Here is a 13,310-nt window from a genome sequence, read left to right as displayed (position 1 = left end):
ACAAATTGAATACCGCTTAATGGACATCTTTTTTTTCTACCACTTTAAACGACTCAAAACTGTAAAATCTAAATTGTAACTTCTCTTGAACACCTGACACTAAAGCATAATTTATTTTCTTTTATATCTATTAACTTATTTTGTAATCATGTAACTGGAGCATCTTTCTCTCATCTCTGTATGCCGCATATAACAGAGATCACAATACAGCTTACTTTGCTTTAAGTTGAAAATCAGCTGTATTCCATTTCCCTCCTTCTTGTGGTATAAAAAGCAAACTATGCTCATGTTGCATCTTGCTCCCTCTAGTGTTATAAAAGGCAACCGGCACTAGTTGAACCACATTAAAGGCAAACTACACTCATTGGCAGTAGCATAGGCACACTTAAAATTTCTTCTGAAATTTTCGCTTTCTAGTTATTATGTGTGCCTATGCCAAGAGGCACACATATTACTATTGCTCGGATTTATTATTATGTGTGCCTATGCCAAGAGGCACACATATTACTATTGCTCGGATTTATTATTATGTGTGCCTATGCCAAGAGGCACACATATTACTATTGCTCGGATTTATTATTCTTATTATTATTATTCTTCAGTTTCCGCCTGAAATTTTGCAGCGAATCTCGCCCCGCAGTTTTGAGACAAGCTTCATATATGTGACCTCATTTTGTGCGGCTGGATCTGGAATGGTGTGCTATGACTTTTGGTGTTTATGAATTTTATAGTTTTTTAAATATTAATATTTTAGTGAAAATTTTCCCGCGCCTCTCTGCCTAACAGTTTTGACATTAGGGTTACATATGTTAGATCATTTTGTGCGGCTGGAGCTGGACTATTATGTCATGACTTTTGGTGTTTATGACTTTTATAGTTTTTGAAATATTTAGATTTTAGTGCAAATTTAGGCCAATTCATCTTTTGGCGCCAAATAAACAGACTTCATTTGTGGTGTGTTGGCGCCATCTTTTGGTCCCATTGAAACAAATTTCAAACTTCATTTGTGGTGTGTTGGCTCTCTCTAGTGGTATGCCGGGAGTGGTACAGCCTGTCTACCCTTATTTGGATACCGTAATGATGACAATATCAATGGCGCGCACAGCCTCGCTGCTTTCAGGAACCATTGGAGGTTTTAAGGTTGCGCGAACCATTGAATAGTTACGGTAAACACAATGGCTTCTATGCTTGGTGGAAAACTCCATATCCCACAATTCATAGCACACCTCTGCCGAGTTACACAATGGCGGCCACCACTTCGTTTTATATGTCTTTTATTAGTGTTTCTAGGTCACAAAATCAACTTTTAAGATATTTTCAGGCGAGAATGTAGGTAGGTAAACTTCAAATATCTGCTTGTTTTATCATATTAGCGACAGTGCTCTGACGACCTTGGTCCTGCCTGACAGCTAGCCGGCTACCTAGCTAGCTGCCGCACTTGGCTGCAAATGCACAGCGAGGGGACTCTCTCTCTCCTTTCACCTCCCCGGTCTCTCGCAAATGCTCGCACAGAATCGGAGTTACAGCTGGATGTGGAAAAAATAACTGAGTTGTTTGGTGGTGCTATAATGCGGAGCTACAACAGTGGGCAGCTATCCACCGGTGTATGACAGAAAGGACATGCCGCGACCGCCGATCGACCGGTGTTTGCTAACGCGGAGGTCAATCGTGGATCAGGGAAAGCGAAGGCAGGAGCGTGAGGTGCACTGAATTTCAGGTAAGAAGTTATGACCTGCACTCTATTTGGGTCAGATATAAACCGAGTTTAGGTGTAGTTTATTTAGCAACATTTCTCTTACGTGTTGCTGATAGCCGGCTAGCTAGCTAGCGCCGCTAGCTTAGCCAGCTAGCGCTGCTAGCGACCCTTCGTGAAAAACCACCCAGGCTTGGCTGATAGTGAGGTGGCTAAAATTTGTTTCATCGCCCGATCGCTCGGCAAGGGTCTGTGTCTTAGCTGGACTTATTTTTCATTTATATGGGCCGATGATGCTGGTCGATGTGGAAAAAATAACTGAGTTGTTTGGTGGTGGAGCTACAACAGAGGGCAGCTATCCACCGGTGTGTGACAGAAAGGACATGCCACGAACGAGACATACAAGGCGGTGAGGCTACCGCCGATCGACCGGTGTTTGCTAACGCGGAGGTCAATCGTGGATCAGGGAAAGCGAAGGCAGGAGCGTGAGGTGAACTGAATTTCAGGTAAGAAGTTATGACCTGCACTCTATTTGGGTCAGATATAAACCGAGTTTAGGTGTAGTTTATTTAGCAACAGTTCTCTTACGTGTTGCTGATAGCCGGCTGGCTAGCTAGCTAGCGCGGCTAGCGACCCTTCGTGAAAAACCACCCAGGCTTGGCTGATAGTGAGGTGGCTAAAATTTGTTTAATCGCCCGATCGCTCGGCAAGGGTCTGTGTCTTAGTTGGACTTATTTTTCGTTTATATGGGCCGATGATGCTGGTCGATGTGGAAAAAATAACTGAGTTGTTTGGTGGTGGAGCTACAACAGAGGGCAGCTATCCACCGGTGTGTGACAGAAAGGACATGCCGCGAACGAGACATACAAGGCGGTGAGGGTACCGCCGATCGACCGGTGTTTGCTAACGCGGAGGTCAATCGTGGATCAGGGAAAGCGAAGGCAGGAGCGTGAGGTGAACTGAATTTCAGGTAAGAAGTTATGACCTGCACTCTATTTGGGTCAGATATAAACCGAGTTTAGGTGTAGTTTATTTTCATTGTGCTGACTTTTTCAATCACTTACAATAACTCGTACTGCGTGCTAGCTAGCACGACGGGGACGGAGTTTGTATACAGCTGTGTGCACGCTAAGTTACCGATGTTACCGATGTTGAACTTTATGACAGCCTCCCCTGTCATTCTCTCGCCTGTTGAAACTTCAGTCATGAAACTGATCAATGATCGGCTTTTCTCTCTTGTTTGTTTATCGCTAAACAACAGCAGCACGTTTAAGCTTGATCAGCTGTTGTTAGAATTCATTTGCTTTTAATTTCTAGTATCAGCTGATGTTTGCTGCAGCCACAGCTGTAAAAACGGCTGTTCCAAACCAGATGTCCTTACTGAATCATCAGAGCTGAACTGGTGATGGAGAAACAGGTTTACCCTTAGGTGACATGAATGAGTTGAAGGGAAATTACGAACTGTTTCTGAGAGAGGAATATACACCAAGCTCCTTTTTTTGTGTAGCTGACAGCTGGTAACTGTGCAGGGGCGGATCTAGCAAAGCTTTTGCCAGGGGGCCAGGTAGGGCATTAACAGAGAAAGGTGGACACAAAGATATACTTTTCTTTCTTACTCTCATATAAAATATTTAGCTTTTATTAAATAGTTATCTGAATCTTACAACCAAAGTTTGTATAATAATACACAAGATTGGCTGTAGACCATTGTTCATCATTCAGAACACTGTGTAAAAATAACAAAAAACAAAAAGTGAATGCAAAAGTGCATAAATATTTATTTTACGTGTTTGATGTGTGTGGCGGGGCGTGGTCTGCAGTGCCGCTGCAGGGGAGGTGGACCCACCTGAGCGGCACCTGCAATCACGCCTCTCGGGCGTAGTCTGTGCTCTCTCGGCTGTTTTTTGGGTGTGTGTTGGGCTGTGAGTTGAAAAGCTACAGCTGGCTGGGTGGGTACACCAACCATGTGTGAAAAGTGGTCCATAACGTACTGGTTCAAAGCGTGTTCGTGCAAACATTGTCGTGTCTGCCGTGGTACAATGGAACTTCTGCTCATGAACCTGTGTGCACAGCGTCTGCAAATCGGGGCTGTACAAAGTCACTTCATCTTTACCCAAAACTGTAAACTGTCATCTGTGAGGCGCGAGCGGTGTTTGTTTTTACCATAATTCATGGTGGAGAATGGCTGCTCTTCTGAGTTTTGCTGTCTGTAGCTGTATGAATGGCAAACTACACTGATTAGCAGCGGCATAGGCACACTTAAAATTTCTTCTGAAATTTTCGCTTTCTAGTTCTTATTATTATTATTCTTCAGTTTCCGCCTGAAATTTTGCAGCGAATCTCGCCCCGCAGTTTTGAGACAAGCTTCATATATGTGACCTCATTTTGTGCGGCTGGATCTGGAATGGTGTGCTATGACTTTTGGTGTTTATGAATTTTATAGTTTTTTAAATATTAATATTTTAGTGAAAATTTTCCCGCGCCTCTCTGCCTAACAGTTTTGACATTAGGGTTACATATGTTAGATCATTTTGTGCGGCTGGAGCTGGACTATTATGTCATGACTTTTGGTGTTTATGACTTTTATAGTTTTTGAAATATTTAGATTTTAGTGCAAATTTAGGCCAATTCATCTTTTGGCGCCAAATAAACAGACTTCATTTGTGGTGTGTTGGCGCCATCTTTTGGTCCCATTGAAACAAATTTCAAACTTCATTTGTGGTGTGTTGGCTCTCTCTAGTGGTATGCCGGGAGTGGTACAGCCTGTCTACCCTTATTTGGATACCGTAATGATGACAATATCAATGGCGCGCACAGCCTCGCTGCTTTCAGGAACCATTGGAGGTTTTAAGGTTGCGCGAACCATTGAATAGTTACGGTAAACACAATGGCTTCTATGCTTGGTGGAAAACTCCATATCCCACAATTCATAGCACACCTCTGCCGAGTTACACAATGGCGGCCACCACTTCGTTTTATATGTCTTTTATTAGTGTTTCTAGGTCACAAAATCAACTTTTAAGATATTTTCAGGCGAGAATGTAGGTAGGTAAACTTCAAATATCTGCTTGTTTTATCATATTAGCGACAGTGCTCTGACGACCTTGGTCCTGCCTGACAGCTAGCCGGCTACCTAGCTAGCTGCCGCACTTGGCTGCAAATGCACAGCGAGGGGACTCTCTCTCTCCTTTCACCTCCCCGGTCTCTCGCAAATGCTCGCACAGAATCGGAGTTACAGCTGGATGTGGAAAAAATAACTGAGTTGTTTGGTGGTGCTATAATGCGGAGCTACAACAGTGGGCAGCTATCCACCGGTGTATGACAGAAAGGACATGCCGCGACCGCCGATCGACCGGTGTTTGCTAACGCGGAGGTCAATCGTGGATCAGGGAAAGCGAAGGCAGGAGCGTGAGGTGCACTGAATTTCAGGTAAGAAGTTATGACCTGCACTCTATTTGGGTCAGATATAAACCGAGTTTAGGTGTAGTTTATTTAGCAACATTTCTCTTACGTGTTGCTGATAGCCGGCTAGCTAGCTAGCGCCGCTAGCTTAGCCAGCTAGCGCTGCTAGCGACCCTTCGTGAAAAACCACCCAGGCTTGGCTGATAGTGAGGTGGCTAAAATTTGTTTCATCGCCCGATCGCTCGGCAAGGGTCTGTGTCTTAGCTGGACTTATTTTTCATTTATATGGGCCGATGATGCTGGTCGATGTGGAAAAAATAACTGAGTTGTTTGGTGGTGGAGCTACAACAGAGGGCAGCTATCCACCGGTGTGTGACAGAAAGGACATGCCACGAACGAGACATACAAGGCGGTGAGGCTACCGCCGATCGACCGGTGTTTGCTAACGCGGAGGTCAATCGTGGATCAGGGAAAGCGAAGGCAGGAGCGTGAGGTGAACTGAATTTCAGGTAAGAAGTTATGACCTGCACTCTATTTGGGTCAGATATAAACCGAGTTTAGGTGTAGTTTATTTAGCAACAGTTCTCTTACGTGTTGCTGATAGCCGGCTGGCTAGCTAGCTAGCGCGGCTAGCGACCCTTCGTGAAAAACCACCCAGGCTTGGCTGATAGTGAGGTGGCTAAAATTTGTTTAATCGCCCGATCGCTCGGCAAGGGTCTGTGTCTTAGTTGGACTTATTTTTCGTTTATATGGGCCGATGATGCTGGTCGATGTGGAAAAAATAACTGAGTTGTTTGGTGGTGGAGCTACAACAGAGGGCAGCTATCCACCGGTGTGTGACAGAAAGGACATGCCGCGAACGAGACATACAAGGCGGTGAGGGTACCGCCGATCGACCGGTGTTTGCTAACGCGGAGGTCAATCGTGGATCAGGGAAAGCGAAGGCAGGAGCGTGAGGTGAACTGAATTTCAGGTAAGAAGTTATGACCTGCACTCTATTTGGGTCAGATATAAACCGAGTTTAGGTGTAGTTTATTTTCATTGTGCTGACTTTTTCAATCACTTACAATAACTCGTACTGCGTGCTAGCTAGCACGACGGGGACGGAGTTTGTATACAGCTGTGTGCACGCTAAGTTACCGATGTTACCGATGTTGAACTTTATGACAGCCTCCCCTGTCATTCTCTCGCCTGTTGAAACTTCAGTCATGAAACTGATCAATGATCGGCTTTTCTCTCTTGTTTGTTTATCGCTAAACAACAGCAGCACGTTTAAGCTTGATCAGCTGTTGTTAGAATTCATTTGCTTTTAATTTCTAGTATCAGCTGATGTTTGCTGGAGCCACAGCTGTAAAAACGGCTGTTCCAAACCAGATGTCCTTACTGAATCATCAGAGCTGAACTGGTGATGGAGAAACAGGTTTACCCTTAGGTGACATGAATGAGTTGAAGGGAAATTACGAACTGTTTCTGAGAGAGGAATATACACCAAGCTCCTTTTTTTGTGTAGCTGACAGCTGGTAACTGTGCAGGGGCGGATCTAGCAAAGCTTTTGCCAGGGGGCCAGGTAGGGCATTAACAGAGAAAGGTGGACACAAAGATATACTTTTCTTTCTTACTCTCATATAAAATATTTAGCTTTTATTAAATAGTTATCTGAATCTTACAACCAAAGTTTGTATAATAATACACAAGATTGGCTGTAGACCATTGTTCATCATTCAGAACACTGTGTAAAAATAACAAAAAACAAAAAGTGAATGCAAAAGTGCATAAATATTTATTTTACGTGTTTGATGTGTGTGGCGGGGCGTGGTCTGCAGTGCCGCTGCAGGGGAGGTGGACCCACCTGAGCGGCACCTGCAATCACGCCTCTCGGGCGTAGTCTGTGCTCTCTCGGCTGTTTTTTGGGTGTGTGTTGGGCTGTGAGTTGAAAAGCTACAGCTGGCTGGGTGGGTACACCAACCATGTGTGAAAAGTGGTCCATAACGTACTGGTTCAAAGCGTGTTCGTGCAAACATTGTCGTGTCTGCCGTGGTACAATGGAACTTCTGCTCATGAACCTGTGTGCACAGCGTCTGCAAATCGGGGCTGTACAAAGTCACTTCATCTTTACCCAAAACTGTAAACTGTCATCTGTGAGGCGCGAGCGGTGTTTGTTTTTACCATAATTCATGGTGGAGAATGGCTGCTCTTCTGAGTTTTGCTGTCTGTAGCTGTATGAATGGCAAACTACACTGATTAGCAGCGGCATAGGCACACTTAAAATTTCTTCTGAAATTTTCGCTTTCTAGTTCTTATTATTATTATTCTTCAGTTTCCGCCTGAAATTTTGCAGCGAATCTCGCCCCGCAGTTTTGAGACAAGCTTCATATATGTGACCTCATTTTGTGCGGCTGGATCTGGAATGGTGTGCTATGACTTTTGGTGTTTATGAATTTTATAGTTTTTTAAATATTAATATTTTAGTGAAAATTTTCCCGCGCCTCTCTGCCTAACAGTTTTGACATTAGGGTTACATATGTTAGATCATTTTGTGCGGCTGGAGCTGGACTATTATGTCATGACTTTTGGTGTTTATGACTTTTATAGTTTTTGAAATATTTAGATTTTAGTGCAAATTTAGGCCAATTCATCTTTTGGCGCCAAATAAACAGACTTCATTTGTGGTGTGTTGGCGCCATCTTTTGGTCCCATTGAAACAAATTTCAAACTTCATTTGTGGTGTGTTGGCTCTCTCTAGTGGTATGCCGGGAGTGGTACAGCCTGTCTACCCTTATTTGGATACCGTAATGATGACAATATCAATGGCGCGCACAGCCTCGCTGCTTTCAGGAACCATTGGAGGTTTTAAGGTTGCGCGAACCATTGAATAGTTACGGTAAACACAATGGCTTCTATGCTTGGTGGAAAACTCCATATCCCACAATTCATAGCACACCTCTGCCGAGTTACACAATGGCGGCCACCACTTCGTTTTATATGTCTTTTATTAGTGTTTCTAGGTCACAAAATCAACTTTTAAGATATTTTCAGGCGAGAATGTAGGTAGGTAAACTTCAAATATCTGCTTGTTTTATCATATTAGCGACAGTGCTCTGACGACCTTGGTCCTGCCTGACAGCTAGCCGGCTACCTAGCTAGCTGCCGCACTTGGCTGCAAATGCACAGCGAGGGGACTCTCTCTCTCCTTTCACCTCCCCGGTCTCTCGCAAATGCTCGCACAGAATCGGAGTTACAGCTGGATGTGGAAAAAATAACTGAGTTGTTTGGTGGTGCTATAATGCGGAGCTACAACAGTGGGCAGCTATCCACCGGTGTATGACAGAAAGGACATGCCGCGACCGCCGATCGACCGGTGTTTGCTAACGCGGAGGTCAATCGTGGATCAGGGAAAGCGAAGGCAGGAGCGTGAGGTGCACTGAATTTCAGGTAAGAAGTTATGACCTGCACTCTATTTGGGTCAGATATAAACCGAGTTTAGGTGTAGTTTATTTAGCAACATTTCTCTTACGTGTTGCTGATAGCCGGCTAGCTAGCTAGCGCCGCTAGCTTAGCCAGCTAGCGCTGCTAGCGACCCTTCGTGAAAAACCACCCAGGCTTGGCTGATAGTGAGGTGGCTAAAATTTGTTTCATCGCCCGATCGCTCGGCAAGGGTCTGTGTCTTAGCTGGACTTATTTTTCATTTATATGGGCCGATGATGCTGGTCGATGTGGAAAAAATAACTGAGTTGTTTGGTGGTGGAGCTACAACAGAGGGCAGCTATCCACCGGTGTGTGACAGAAAGGACATGCCACGAACGAGACATACAAGGCGGTGAGGCTACCGCCGATCGACCGGTGTTTGCTAACGCGGAGGTCAATCGTGGATCAGGGAAAGCGAAGGCAGGAGCGTGAGGTGAACTGAATTTCAGGTAAGAAGTTATGACCTGCACTCTATTTGGGTCAGATATAAACCGAGTTTAGGTGTAGTTTATTTAGCAACAGTTCTCTTACGTGTTGCTGATAGCCGGCTGGCTAGCTAGCTAGCGCGGCTAGCGACCCTTCGTGAAAAACCACCCAGGCTTGGCTGATAGTGAGGTGGCTAAAATTTGTTTAATCGCCCGATCGCTCGGCAAGGGTCTGTGTCTTAGTTGGACTTATTTTTCGTTTATATGGGCCGATGATGCTGGTCGATGTGGAAAAAATAACTGAGTTGTTTGGTGGTGGAGCTACAACAGAGGGCAGCTATCCACCGGTGTGTGACAGAAAGGACATGCCGCGAACGAGACATACAAGGCGGTGAGGGTACCGCCGATCGACCGGTGTTTGCTAACGCGGAGGTCAATCGTGGATCAGGGAAAGCGAAGGCAGGAGCGTGAGGTGAACTGAATTTCAGGTAAGAAGTTATGACCTGCACTCTATTTGGGTCAGATATAAACCGAGTTTAGGTGTAGTTTATTTTCATTGTGCTGACTTTTTCAATCACTTACAATAACTCGTACTGCGTGCTAGCTAGCACGACGGGGACGGAGTTTGTATACAGCTGTGTGCACGCTAAGTTACCGATGTTACCGATGTTGAACTTTATGACAGCCTCCCCTGTCATTCTCTCGCCTGTTGAAACTTCAGTCATGAAACTGATCAATGATCGGCTTTTCTCTCTTGTTTGTTTATCGCTAAACAACAGCAGCACGTTTAAGCTTGATCAGCTGTTGTTAGAATTCATTTGCTTTTAATTTCTAGTATCAGCTGATGTTTGCTGGAGCCACAGCTGTAAAAACGGCTGTTCCAAACCAGATGTCCTTACTGAATCATCAGAGCTGAACTGGTGATGGAGAAACAGGTTTACCCTTAGGTGACATGAATGAGTTGAAGGGAAATTACGAACTGTTTCTGAGAGAGGAATATACACCAAGCTCCTTTTTTTGTGTAGCTGACAGCTGGTAACTGTGCAGGGGCGGATCTAGCAAAGCTTTTGCCAGGGGGCCAGGTAGGGCATTAACAGAGAAAGGTGGACACAAAGATATACTTTTCTTTCTTACTCTCATATAAAATATTTAGCTTTTATTAAATAGTTATCTGAATCTTACAACCAAAGTTTGTATAATAATACACAAGATTGGCTGTAGACCATTGTTCATCATTCAGAACACTGTGTAAAAATAACAAAAAACAAAAAGTGAATGCAAAAGTGCATAAATATTTATTTTACGTGTTTGATGTGTGTGGCGGGGCGTGGTCTGCAGTGCCGCTGCAGGGGAGGTGGACCCACCTGAGCGGCACCTGCAATCACGCCTCTCGGGCGTAGTCTGTGCTCTCTCGGCTGTTTTTTGGGTGTGTGTTGGGCTGTGAGTTGAAAAGCTACAGCTGGCTGGGTGGGTACACCAACCATGTGTGAAAAGTGGTCCATAACGTACTGGTTCAAAGCGTGTTCGTGCAAACATTGTCGTGTCTGCCGTGGTACAATGGAACTTCTGCTCATGAACCTGTGTGCACAGCGTCTGCAAATCGGGGCTGTACAAAGTCACTTCATCTTTACCCAAAACTGTAAACTGTCATCTGTGAGGCGCGAGCGGTGTTTGTTTTTACCATAATTCATGGTGGAGAATGGCTGCTCTTCTGAGTTTTGCTGTCTGTAGCTGTATGAATGGCAAACTACACTGATTAGCAGCGGCATAGGCACACTTAAAATTTCTTCTGAAATTTTCGCTTTCTAGTTCTTATTATTATTATTCTTCAGTTTCCGCCTGAAATTTTGCAGCGAATCTCGCCCCGCAGTTTTGAGACAAGCTTCATATATGTGACCTCATTTTGTGCGGCTGGATCTGGAATGGTGTGCTATGACTTTTGGTGTTTATGAATTTTATAGTTTTTTAAATATTAATATTTTAGTGAAAATTTTCCCGCGCCTCTCTGCCTAACAGTTTTGACATTAGGGTTACATATGTTAGATCATTTTGTGCGGCTGGAGCTGGACTATTATGTCATGACTTTTGGTGTTTATGACTTTTATAGTTTTTGAAATATTTAGATTTTAGTGCAAATTTAGGCCAATTCATCTTTTGGCGCCAAATAAACAGACTTCATTTGTGGTGTGTTGGCGCCATCTTTTGGTCCCATTGAAACAAATTTCAAACTTCATTTGTGGTGTGTTGGCTCTCTCTAGTGGTATGCCGGGAGTGGTACAGCCTGTCTACCCTTATTTGGATACCGTAATGATGACAATATCAATGGCGCGCACAGCCTCGCTGCTTTCAGGAACCATTGGAGGTTTTAAGGTTGCGCGAACCATTGAATAGTTACGGTAAACACAATGGCTTCTATGCTTGGTGGAAAACTCCATATCCCACAATTCATAGCACACCTCTGCCGAGTTACACAATGGCGGCCACCACTTCGTTTTATATGTCTTTTATTAGTGTTTCTAGGTCACAAAATCAACTTTTAAGATATTTTCAGGCGAGAATGTAGGTAGGTAAACTTCAAATATCTGCTTGTTTTATCATATTAGCGACAGTGCTCTGACGACCTTGGTCCTGCCTGACAGCTAGCCGGCTACCTAGCTAGCTGCCGCACTTGGCTGCAAATGCACAGCGAGGGGACTCTCTCTCTCCTTTCACCTCCCCGGTCTCTCGCAAATGCTCGCACAGAATCGGAGTTACAGCTGGATGTGGAAAAAATAACTGAGTTGTTTGGTGGTGCTATAATGCGGAGCTACAACAGTGGGCAGCTATCCACCGGTGTATGACAGAAAGGACATGCCGCGACCGCCGATCGACCGGTGTTTGCTAACGCGGAGGTCAATCGTGGATCAGGGAAAGCGAAGGCAGGAGCGTGAGGTGCACTGAATTTCAGGTAAGAAGTTATGACCTGCACTCTATTTGGGTCAGATATAAACCGAGTTTAGGTGTAGTTTATTTAGCAACATTTCTCTTACGTGTTGCTGATAGCCGGCTAGCTAGCTAGCGCCGCTAGCTTAGCCAGCTAGCGCTGCTAGCGACCCTTCGTGAAAAACCACCCAGGCTTGGCTGATAGTGAGGTGGCTAAAATTTGTTTCATCGCCCGATCGCTCGGCAAGGGTCTGTGTCTTAGCTGGACTTATTTTTCATTTATATGGGCCGATGATGCTGGTCGATGTGGAAAAAATAACTGAGTTGTTTGGTGGTGGAGCTACAACAGAGGGCAGCTATCCACCGGTGTGTGACAGAAAGGACATGCCACGAACGAGACATACAAGGCGGTGAGGCTACCGCCGATCGACCGGTGTTTGCTAACGCGGAGGTCAATCGTGGATCAGGGAAAGCGAAGGCAGGAGCGTGAGGTGAACTGAATTTCAGGTAAGAAGTTATGACCTGCACTCTATTTGGGTCAGATATAAACCGAGTTTAGGTGTAGTTTATTTAGCAACAGTTCTCTTACGTGTTGCTGATAGCCGGCTGGCTAGCTAGCTAGCGCGGCTAGCGACCCTTCGTGAAAAACCACCCAGGCTTGGCTGATAGTGAGGTGGCTAAAATTTGTTTAATCGCCCGATCGCTCGGCAAGGGTCTGTGTCTTAGTTGGACTTATTTTTCGTTTATATGGGCCGATGATGCTGGTCGATGTGGAAAAAATAACTGAGTTGTTTGGTGGTGGAGCTACAACAGAGGGCAGCTATCCACCGGTGTGTGACAGAAAGGACATGCCGCGAACGAGACATACAAGGCGGTGAGGGTACCGCCGATCGACCGGTGTTTGCTAACGCGGAGGTCAATCGTGGATCAGGGAAAGCGAAGGCAGGAGCGTGAGGTGAACTGAATTTCAGGTAAGAAGTTATGACCTGCACTCTATTTGGGTCAGATATAAACCGAGTTTAGGTGTAGTTTATTTTCATTGTGCTGACTTTTTCAATCACTTACAATAACTCGTACTGCGTGCTAGCTAGCACGACGGGGACGGAGTTTGTATACAGCTGTGTGCACGCTAAGTTACCGATGTTACCGATGTTGAACTTTATGACAGCCTCCCCTGTCATTCTCTCGCCTGTTGAAACTTCAGTCATGAAACTGATCAATGATCGGCTTTTCTCTCTTGTTTGTTTATCGCTAAACAACAGCAGCACGTTTAAGCTTGATCAGCTGTTGTTAGAATTCATTTGCTTTTAATTTCTAGTATCAGCTGATGTTTGCTGGAGCCACAGCTGTAAAAACGGCTGTTCCAAACCAGATGTCCTTACTGAATCATCAGAGCTGAACTG

This window comes from Pelmatolapia mariae, unplaced genomic scaffold, assembly GCF_036321145.2.
Source record: "Pelmatolapia mariae isolate MD_Pm_ZW unplaced genomic scaffold, Pm_UMD_F_2 NODE_ptg000569l+_length_104271_cov_1, whole genome shotgun sequence".
Classification (NCBI taxonomy): Eukaryota; Metazoa; Chordata; class Actinopteri; order Cichliformes; family Cichlidae; genus Pelmatolapia; species Pelmatolapia mariae.
The sequence above is the reverse complement of the archived record's forward strand: the minus strand, read 5'-3'. Positions refer to the sequence as shown.